We start from the raw sequence: 9,440 nt of genomic DNA on the forward strand, positions 1-9,440 counted from the left end.
GTTTTAGAGTGGGAGGGGCACAGACACATCTGAGCTGAGCGCTGTTTGTCCCAGCAGTTTTTGAGCCTGTCAGCGTGAGGGAAGACGTTGCTTTTAGCTTTTTAGGTAGCGCGCTGCTAACTTGGAGTTACGTCAGTGCAGGCGGGTGGGGTGGGGGTGCGCGCAGCTCAGTTCAGTAGACTGTGCGCTCGCTTCTGTTGTCGCGGCCGGACACCCCGCTTGTATAATGGCAGGGGAAACACTGACTGCATCAACCACTGATTTATGGTCAAGTTGGTCCACAGAGCCTTACCTGAGTCTGACTGGGAACTGCGCACCTCAGACCTCGAGACCAGCTGCTTTCCTGAGGATCAGGAAATTGGCTGATGGTTGTTCTGATCAGCAGCCCTTTCAGGCAGCATTTCATTAGTTTTCAGCATCTGTCACAAGTTGTGGAAGTTATAGCTCATTTAAAGGCGATATATTTTTTGTTGTATGTTACATTTATGCTCAACAGATCTTAAGCTTTAATTTAGTTTTTTTTTTTTAACTTCACCCGCTCTTTAGTTTTTGTGGTGGATTTATTGATATATATTTTGTACAGACTTTTTCAATCTAAACAACAGAAAGATAATTTTTATTTTCATACTTTGAGACTGAATACTTTACTAAATAAAGTAATTGCAGTAAAATTAACCCTTCTTTTTTTAGTTTATATAATACTGCAAAGCCAACAAGTTAATTTTGTCAAATGAATAACTATGATTTCTGTTTTTTTTTTAACATCACAAAATTTATCGTGATCGTCAGAATGCTCTGAAATATCACAATATTAAATTTGAGCCATATCGCCCACCCCTACTCTGCAGCACGAGTTGAACAGAGCAGAGGCGCTGTTTTCAAAGGAAATTAAGTAAATTTTACAAATGACCAACGCCAAGAAAACTGTTCGACCCAAGTCCTCCAAAGTGTGGGAACACTTGACGCTTCACAAAGATAAAAACTGTGTAATATGCAGCTTTGAAAAGTGACGACATGACACGGGAGAACCACGGAGATAAACGTAAACATGTCGGAGCCATAAACTAACTTCACCGCTGTGTGAATGAAAGAGCTCAGCAGCAGATACAATATGTCTCACTCCCAACTCATCATGTGTTGGAGGTGAGTCTCTACAATATACCACATTTGATCTGTTTCCAAGTGAGAAAATATAACGTCAGTCTCTCTGTAGCTGAAGCTGCTGCTTGTTTATCTGATTAATGACAGTGATGGAGAACGTGTGTTACTTTTTATTTAATTTAATTGCTACAAGCAGTGTTTAAATGTGATTTATAAATAAATCTAACACAAAGATAATAATTTAATGATTAAGCTTCAACTTTTAATTTGCTGGCAAAGTCTGAAGAGACTGCACTGTATGGCAGGATGAATTGCATTTAAACAGGAATTAAAGTAATTTATTACATCTACTCAAATGTGTGTAATTAAGTATCATCCCTTTAGTTGGCAGCTCAGAACACCACATACAGAACACCATGGACTTTGTGGATAAGGTGAGGGATGTCATCATGGAGACTGATGAAACAATGGTCTCTTTTGATGTCACATCACTCTTTACGTGCATTCCTGTTGATGATGCAGTAGAGGTGGTCAGTTTAAGATTAAAATCAGACACCACTCTGAGCAGCAGGACCACGCTTTCCACAGAACAACTGTGTCAACTCTTGAAACTGTGCCTGCAGTCAACCTACTTCACATATGGGGAGCAATATTATAGACAGAAACATGGGTGTGCTATGGGGTCTCCAGTTTCTCCTATTGTTGCCAACTTGTACATGGAGGAGGTAGAAAAGAGAGCCTTGACGTCCTTTTCAGGGACACCACCAAGTCATTGGTTCAGGTATGTTGACGACACCTGGGTTAAAATCAAATCTCAGGAAGTCCAACATTTTACTGACCACATCAACTCTGTGGATAAATACATCAAGTTCACACGAGAAGATGTAAAAAATGGCAGGTTGGCTTTCTTGGACTGTGAGATCTCAGTCTCTGATAGAGGACATTTGCAAACTGAGGTGTACCGCAAACCCACCCACACAGACCAGTATTTGCAGTTTGACTCCCATCACCCTTTGGAGCACAAGTTAGGAGTCATCAGGACTCTGTATCACAGAGCAGACAGCGTCCCCACTAGCTCAGGAGCCAGGCAGAAGGAGAAATCCCACACAAGACAGGCTCTAGAGCAATGTGGGTATCCTAACTGGGCCTTCCTGAAAGCAGAGAAGAAACCCAAACAGGACTCCAGTCAGCCATCAGGTGAAAAGGAGGAACCCAGACCCAGACCAGTGGTCATTCCATATGTTGAGGGAGTATCAGAGAAACTGAGACATTTATTTTCTACACGCAATGTCCCAGTAGCTTTTAAACCCCAAAATACATTACGGCAAAGACTGGTTCATCCCAAAGATCCAGTCCCCCGGCACAACCAGAGTAATATTGTGTATGCTGTTCAGTGTCAGGAGGGTGATCAGTCTTACATCGGGGAAACTAAACAGCCACTGGCCAAAAGGATGGCCCAGCACAGAAGATCAACATCATCAGGCCAGGACTCTGCGGTCTACACTCATCTCCAGGCCAGAGGTCACTCTTTCAGGGATGAAGATGTTCACATCCTGGATAGAGAGCAACGATGGTTTGAGAGAGGAGTAAAGGAGGCCATCTTTGTGAAAAGAAATTGTCCATCATTAAACAGGGGTGGAGGCCTCCGGGTTCAACTGTCCCCCTCTTACAATGCTGTGATTGCTAGTATCACTCAGCCCTCTGTGAACAGTAAACAGCCATCAGTGTGTTAATGATCCATTGTTAGGCTGATGGTCCTTCTTGATCATGTGAGCAGCTGGTTTTGGTTGTCAGCAGCAAAACTGGTTGATCCACCCTGAGAAGGTGCTATTTAAGTGACTGAGCTGAATACAGCACCTCAGACTGAGGAATTCTTTCGGATGAAAGACGAAACGTTTCTACATTTTATTTTGTTGTTTTGCTTTGTTTTGTTTTTTGAATGTCCAGAGGAGCAGATTGAACTTTTTTGGATTTTTCTACCTGGATTATTGAGCATGCATCAGGATACTATTGGTTATTCATCCATATTTCATATTTGCCATAGTTTCATATTTTTGTCATTATTCACACTGAAAATAAATGTTACAGAATTGTGTATTTAAATTACCGGATTCTTTTGTCTTTTCTTCGAGAGAGGGGGATTTAACTTGCTACAAGGACTCGCGTAAATATACAGTATATTATTTGTTGGGTTGAAGCCAGCCAACATTACAGTTTGCGTAAACACCTGTTAAAGGGTGCTCAGACCAAGCTTCCCCTCTACAAAAGTTTGTCAGCTATTTCAGCTTGTCACATTGGATTTGGCAATAAATCTTTTGGACAGCACCCATTAGTGGGTCGCCTCAAGAAGGGGGCACGACGTAGGCTGCCGGTCTCTAGTCCTCTGGTACCATTGTGGGATCTCTCACTGGTGCTGGAAGCCCTCCGTAATCATGCCTTTGAACCTGTGGAGGGGGCAGGGATGAAATTTCTTTCTTTTAAGACTGCCCTGCTTTTAGCTTTAACCACAGCTAAAAGGGTGATCGATTTACTTGCGTTATTAGCCTTTCCTGTTTGCAGTGGGCACCTGGGTTCTCTAAGGCGTGCCTGAGGCCCATTCCGGCTTTTGTGCCTAAGGTGATAAATTCTATGTACCGATGTTGTTCAGTAGAGCTGTTAGCTTTCCATCCACCTCCATTCTCATCTGAAAAGGAGCAAAACTTTAACTCATTGTGTCCTGTGCGGTACCTGAAAGCATATATTGACAGGACAGCTGACTTCAGGAAGTCAGACCTGTTTGTTTCTTATGTCTCAACTCATAAAGGGAAACCAGTGTCATGCCAGAGGCTGGCACACTGGATTGTGGAAACAATTAGTCTCGGTTACAGATGTAGGGATACAGAGCCCCTGACTAAGCTGAAAGCCCATTCTATCAGGAGCATGGCCACATCATGGGCCCTGCTTTGAGGGGTATCGGTCCAAGATATTTGTGCGGTAGCTACCTGGGCCATACCACACACATTTGTGCAGTTTTACAGGCTGAATGTAGCTCAGCCATCCTTGGCTCATGTGATACTGGGTGCCGGTACTTCGCAGCCTTCTTAGTCCGGGTTCAAGATAGCGGTTGGCTTCGGGCTTTCTTGCAATACGGGAGTGGGCTATATCTCCTAAAGAGAAACCCCGAACGAAGTTAGAAAAAGAACGTTAGGTTACTTAACGTAACCCCGGTTATTAAATAACAGAGTGAGGTGTTTGACCAACACATCCCTCCTTGCATGGTCATAGAAAGAAACCGTCCTAGAATGAGTAGGAGATGGTCGGTTGACTGTGGTATCATGATGCGGGTGGAGCCCTGACCACAGCTCAACCAGTCCGTCTTTGACAGACGTAATGTCATTGGAGCTTCCGTAGATGGTAATGCTGGAGCATTTGTCATAGTGAAACACCTCACTCTATTATCAAAGAACCGTGGTTACTTTAAGTAATCTAGCGTTTTTATTCCCTGGGCTGTCTCATCAGTGCTGCTCATCCGTGGCAGGTTTATTCTACATTTTCATGTATTTTCATCACATAATTTGGGCCTCATCATTATGCACACTTTTATTTCTACACATGTTCTCATAACACAGCAGAATTATGACAGTTGTAAAGATGTTTTAGCTGCACGACCCATTATTTTAGCACGTTAAACAACATCTTTGACTCAGGAAGTGTTGAAAGTTTTATGTTCCTCTTCCCCTGATTCCTTCCTGACTGTTTCCTGTCCTGCCATGATGCTGTCTGTTCATGCATGATGTTTCAAAGAGCCCTCCTGCTGTGGCTCCTGGTTAATAATTCAATTCAGTTTATTAATATAGCGCCAAATCACAACAAAGTTGTCTCAGGGCACTTTACAGAAACATTCACATACATAAAAGCCAATTAGTAAAGTTCTCTATCTAAGGAATCCAGCAGACAAGTTGAATCTTCACTTCATTGCAGTCTCCCATCCTGAGCAAGTACAGTGGCAACAGTGGAAAGAAAAACTCCCTTTTAAAAGGAAGAAACCTCCAGCAGAACCAGGCTTGGGACAAGCGGCCATCTGCTTTAACCGGCTGGTTTGAGAGGACAGGAAGGAGAGACAAACGAACACAGAATGGTAGGTCCAGATGTAGGTCCAGGTGTACCTGAAAGACAAAAACACGTTAGGATAGAAAAAATAATTACAAATACAAAACAGGTTGAGCAGAGTAAGTAAAGACAGTAGCAGAGTGAAAAAAATGTGGTCAGTTTGTCCTCCAGCAGTCTAAGCCTATAGCAGCATAACTAAGGGACAGCTCAGGAAAACCAAGCCGACCCTAACTATAGGATTTAGCAAAAAGGAAAGTCTTAAGCCCAGTCTTAAAACTGGATAATGTGTCAACCTCACGGACAGAGATTGGAAGTTGGTTCCACAAGAGAGGAGCCTGATAACTGAAAGATCTGCCTCCCATTCTGTTTTTGTAAACTCTAGGAACCACAAGTAAACCTGCAGTCTGAGAGCGAAGTGCTCTGTTAGGAAAATATGGAACAATAAGATCTGTAATATAAGATGGATTCCAAAAAAGTTGGTACACTAAACAAATTGTGAATAAAAACTGAATGCAATGATGTGGAGATGGCAAATGTCAATATTTTATTCCTAATATAACATAGATGACAGATCAAAAGTTTAATCTGAGTAAATGTAACATTTTAAAGGAAAAATATGTTGATTCAAAATTTCACAGTGTCAACAAATCCCAAAAAAGTTGGGACAAGTAGCAATAAGTGGCTGGAAAAAGGAAACTGAGCATATAACGAACAGCTGGAAGACCAATTAACACTAATTAGGTCAATTGACAACATGATTGGGTATAAAAAGAGCTTCTCAGAGTGTCAGTGTCTCTCAGAAGCCAAGATGGTAAGAGGATCACCAATTCAACCATTGTTGCGCAGAAAGATAGTGCAACAATACCAGAATGGTGTTACCCAGCGTAAAATAGCAAAGACTTTTAAGTTATCATCATCAACCGTGCATAACATCATCAAAAGATTCAGAGAATCTGGAACAATCACTGTGCGTAAGGGTCAAGGCCGTAAAACTCTACTGGATGCTCGTGATCTCCGGGCCCTTAAACGTCACTGCACCTCAAACAGGAATGCCACTGTCAAGGAAATAACAGAATGGGCTCAGGAATACTTCCAGAAAGCATTGTCGGTGAACACAATCCACCGTGCCATCCGCTGTCGCCAGCTGAAACTATACAGTGCAAAGAAGAAGCCATTTCTAAGCAAGCTCCACAAGCTCAGACGTTTGCACTGGGCCAGGGGTCATTTAAAATGGAGTGTGGCAAAATGGAAGACTGTTCTGTGGTCAGATGAGTCACCATTTGAAGTTCTTTATGGAACACTGGGAGCCATGTCATCCGGACCAGAGAGGACAAGGATAGCCCAAGTTGTTATCAACGCTCTGTTCAGAAGCCTGCATCACTGATGGTATGGGGTTGCATGAGCGCTTGTGGCATGGGCAGCTTGCATGTCTGGAAAGGCACCATTAATGCAGAGAACTATGTTCAGGTTCTAGAACAACATATGCTCCCATCTAGACGTCATCTCTTTCAGGGAAGACTCTGCATTTTCCAACACGATAATGCCAGACCACATTCTGCAGCAATCACAACATCATGGCTACGTAGGAGAAGGATCCGGGTACTGAAATGGCCAGCCTGCAGTCCAGATCTTTCACCTATAGAGAACATTTGGCGCATCATAAAGAGGAAGGTGCGACAAAGAAGACCCAAGACGATTGAACAGTTAGAGGCCTGTATTAGACATGAATGGGAGAGCATTCCTATTTCTAAACTTGAGAAACTGGTCTCCTCTGTCCCCAGACATCTGTTGAGTGTTGGAAGAAGAAGGGGGATGCCACACAGTGGTAAAAATGGACTTGTCCCAACTTTTTTGGGATTTGTTGACGCCATGAAATTTGGAAACAACAGATTTTTCCCTTAAAATGATACATTCTCTCAGTTTAAACTTTTGATCTGTGATGTATGTTCTATTCTGAATAAAAATTTAGATGTTGGCACCTCCACATCATTGCATTCAGTTTTTATTCACTATTTGTTTAGTATCCCAACTTTTTTGGGTTCCGGTTTGTATTAGATGGAGCTAGATTATTGAGAGCTTTGTAGGTTAGAAGTAAGATTTTGAATTCTATTCTGTATTTGACAGGGAGCCAATGGAGAGCAACTAAAACTGGAGAGTCTAAAAAAGTTAAATCTGGTCCTCTGGACATTCAAAAAAAACAAACAAAGCAACTCAACAAAAAATGTAGAAACGTTTCGTCTCTCATCCGAGAGACTTCCTCAGTCTGAGGTGCTGTATTCAGCTCAGTCTCTTAAATAGCACCGTCTCAGAGTGGATCAACCAGTTTTGCTGCTGACAACCAAAACCAGCTGATCACATGCTCAAGAAGGACCATCAGCCTAACAATGGATCATTAGCACCCTGATGGCTGTTTACTGTTCACAGAGGGCTGAGTGATACTAGCAATCACAGCATTGTAAGAGGGTTCAACTGTCCCCCTCTCAACATTGACTGGTGTAAGTCGACCCCCCTCTGTGACAAATTCAAGGAATGTTGCTTGTCTTTTAATTTACCCTAACTGATCAACTTTCCCACTAGATTAAATAAAAACCATCCTGAAAAATCCTCCATCTTAGACCTGTTTCTAACTAATATGCCTCACAAATTCCCTGGTACAGGTGTATTCGCTGATCTTTTGCGTGATCATTGTGTGACAGCTGCTTTGAGAGATATTAAACTTCCACCTTCTAAACCCAGATTAATTCAAAAAAGAGATTTGAAACGTTTTTGTGAACAGTCATTCCTCTGGGATCTGTCTCACTTTGACTGGCATCGTATTCTGTTAACTGATGACGTGAACTCCGCTTGGAACTATTTTCATAATAATTTCATATATTTTCTGAACATACATGCTCCTTTTCATCAGTTCAGAATAAAGGGACGAGACAGCCCCTGGTTTACTCCAGAGCTAGCTGACCTCCTGCACAGGAGAGATCATCTTTGGGCTGCAGCGAGAAAATCGGACTCAGACACTGATTGGATGAGTTTTCGACAGATGAGGAATAAATGCACAACTGCTGTCAAAGCAGCAAAACGCAACTATTTCTTATCTCAGACCTCCAAAAATCTAAATGACCCTAACAGATTCTGGAAAACCATCAAATCTCTCTCAGGCACCCCCCAATCATCTGACCTCCCATCACAACTTCTCGTTAACTCTGTTCCTGTGTCAAATAAGCACGAGATCCTGAACTGTTTCAACAAACATTTTGTTGCTTCTGGTTCTTTATTTGACACAGTTACTAATGGAAGATCAGCCACTTCACTTAATAACCAAACTTCTACAAATCAAATCCCTCCTGTAGTGAACTAAGCCTCAGGTCAAAAGCCTTCCTGGGACAGGAACTGTTATTTCATTGATTTGAGTCCAGAAACACAGATTAAGCTCATCCAGAGACTTTCTAAGTGTGTCCTGCACGGATCAATTGAAAGAACACTCTCTGTTTATTATCATTACTATTTTACAATATCTTGATAATCAAAGTGTGTTTAGTTCAAACCATTTTAAATGTTGAAGTGAACTACTCACTTTAAATCAACTGTGAAACAGTATTAATGATTTTTAATCCTCATTCAAAGTAGAAATCAAGTTAAAATGCCTGTTGCAAGTAATGATGCATTTTTGATCTTCTGTCTGAAATGAGAAGGAGTGAGTCGGTCAAAAGTCAAGGAACGGTCAAAAACATGTTTATCGGAACGAAATGTCATGTTTAACTCTCTCAGATAGATAGAAGGAAACTGGCTCCTAAATGTCTCTGTTTCTTCAAAACATCTTTCTGTCTGTTCTTAAAACAACTACTCTGTCTCCTTGACTTGTAATAACCTCTTATGTCACTAAAACCACACCCCTGTTGGTTCGTTCAACCAATCAGGAAGTTCTCAGAGGAACCGGAAGTGACCTCTTTAAAAGGGTCGACACTTCCTAGTTCCAAGCAGAACAAGTTCCAAGCTGAACAACGTTCCAGAGCAGAACCAGAGTTCCAGGGAGAACCTCGAACGAGAAGTTCCTGAACGAGAGAAGTTCAGTGGAACAGAAGTTCCGAGCAGTTTCTAATGGAGTGACAAGAGTCTGTCGATGCCACGACGTCTCGCTGTGGCTCTACCCGACGAACGCTCTGAACAATGAGGAAGTCTGTTCTGTGATGATCTCACGACTCCTGAGGTCACAGCTGTTCTTACGGAGACGCTGAAAAGAGTTGAAAGAAAACTCT

At 42.2% G+C, this 9,440-nt stretch overlaps 1 protein-coding gene across 1 annotated transcript in view; it reads left to right on the forward strand.

Annotated features, from left to right (window-relative positions):
• The window catches only part of LOC119424963 (src substrate cortactin), a gene marked incomplete in the record, with an annotated part of 68,792 nt that overhangs the window by 33,747 nt on the left and 25,605 nt on the right, over positions 1 to 9,440 (forward strand).

Source organism: Nematolebias whitei, chromosome 2 (genome assembly GCF_014905685.2).
Source record: "Nematolebias whitei isolate Nwh7 chromosome 2, NemWhi1, whole genome shotgun sequence".
NCBI lineage: Eukaryota > Metazoa > Chordata > Actinopteri > Cyprinodontiformes > Rivulidae > Nematolebias > Nematolebias whitei.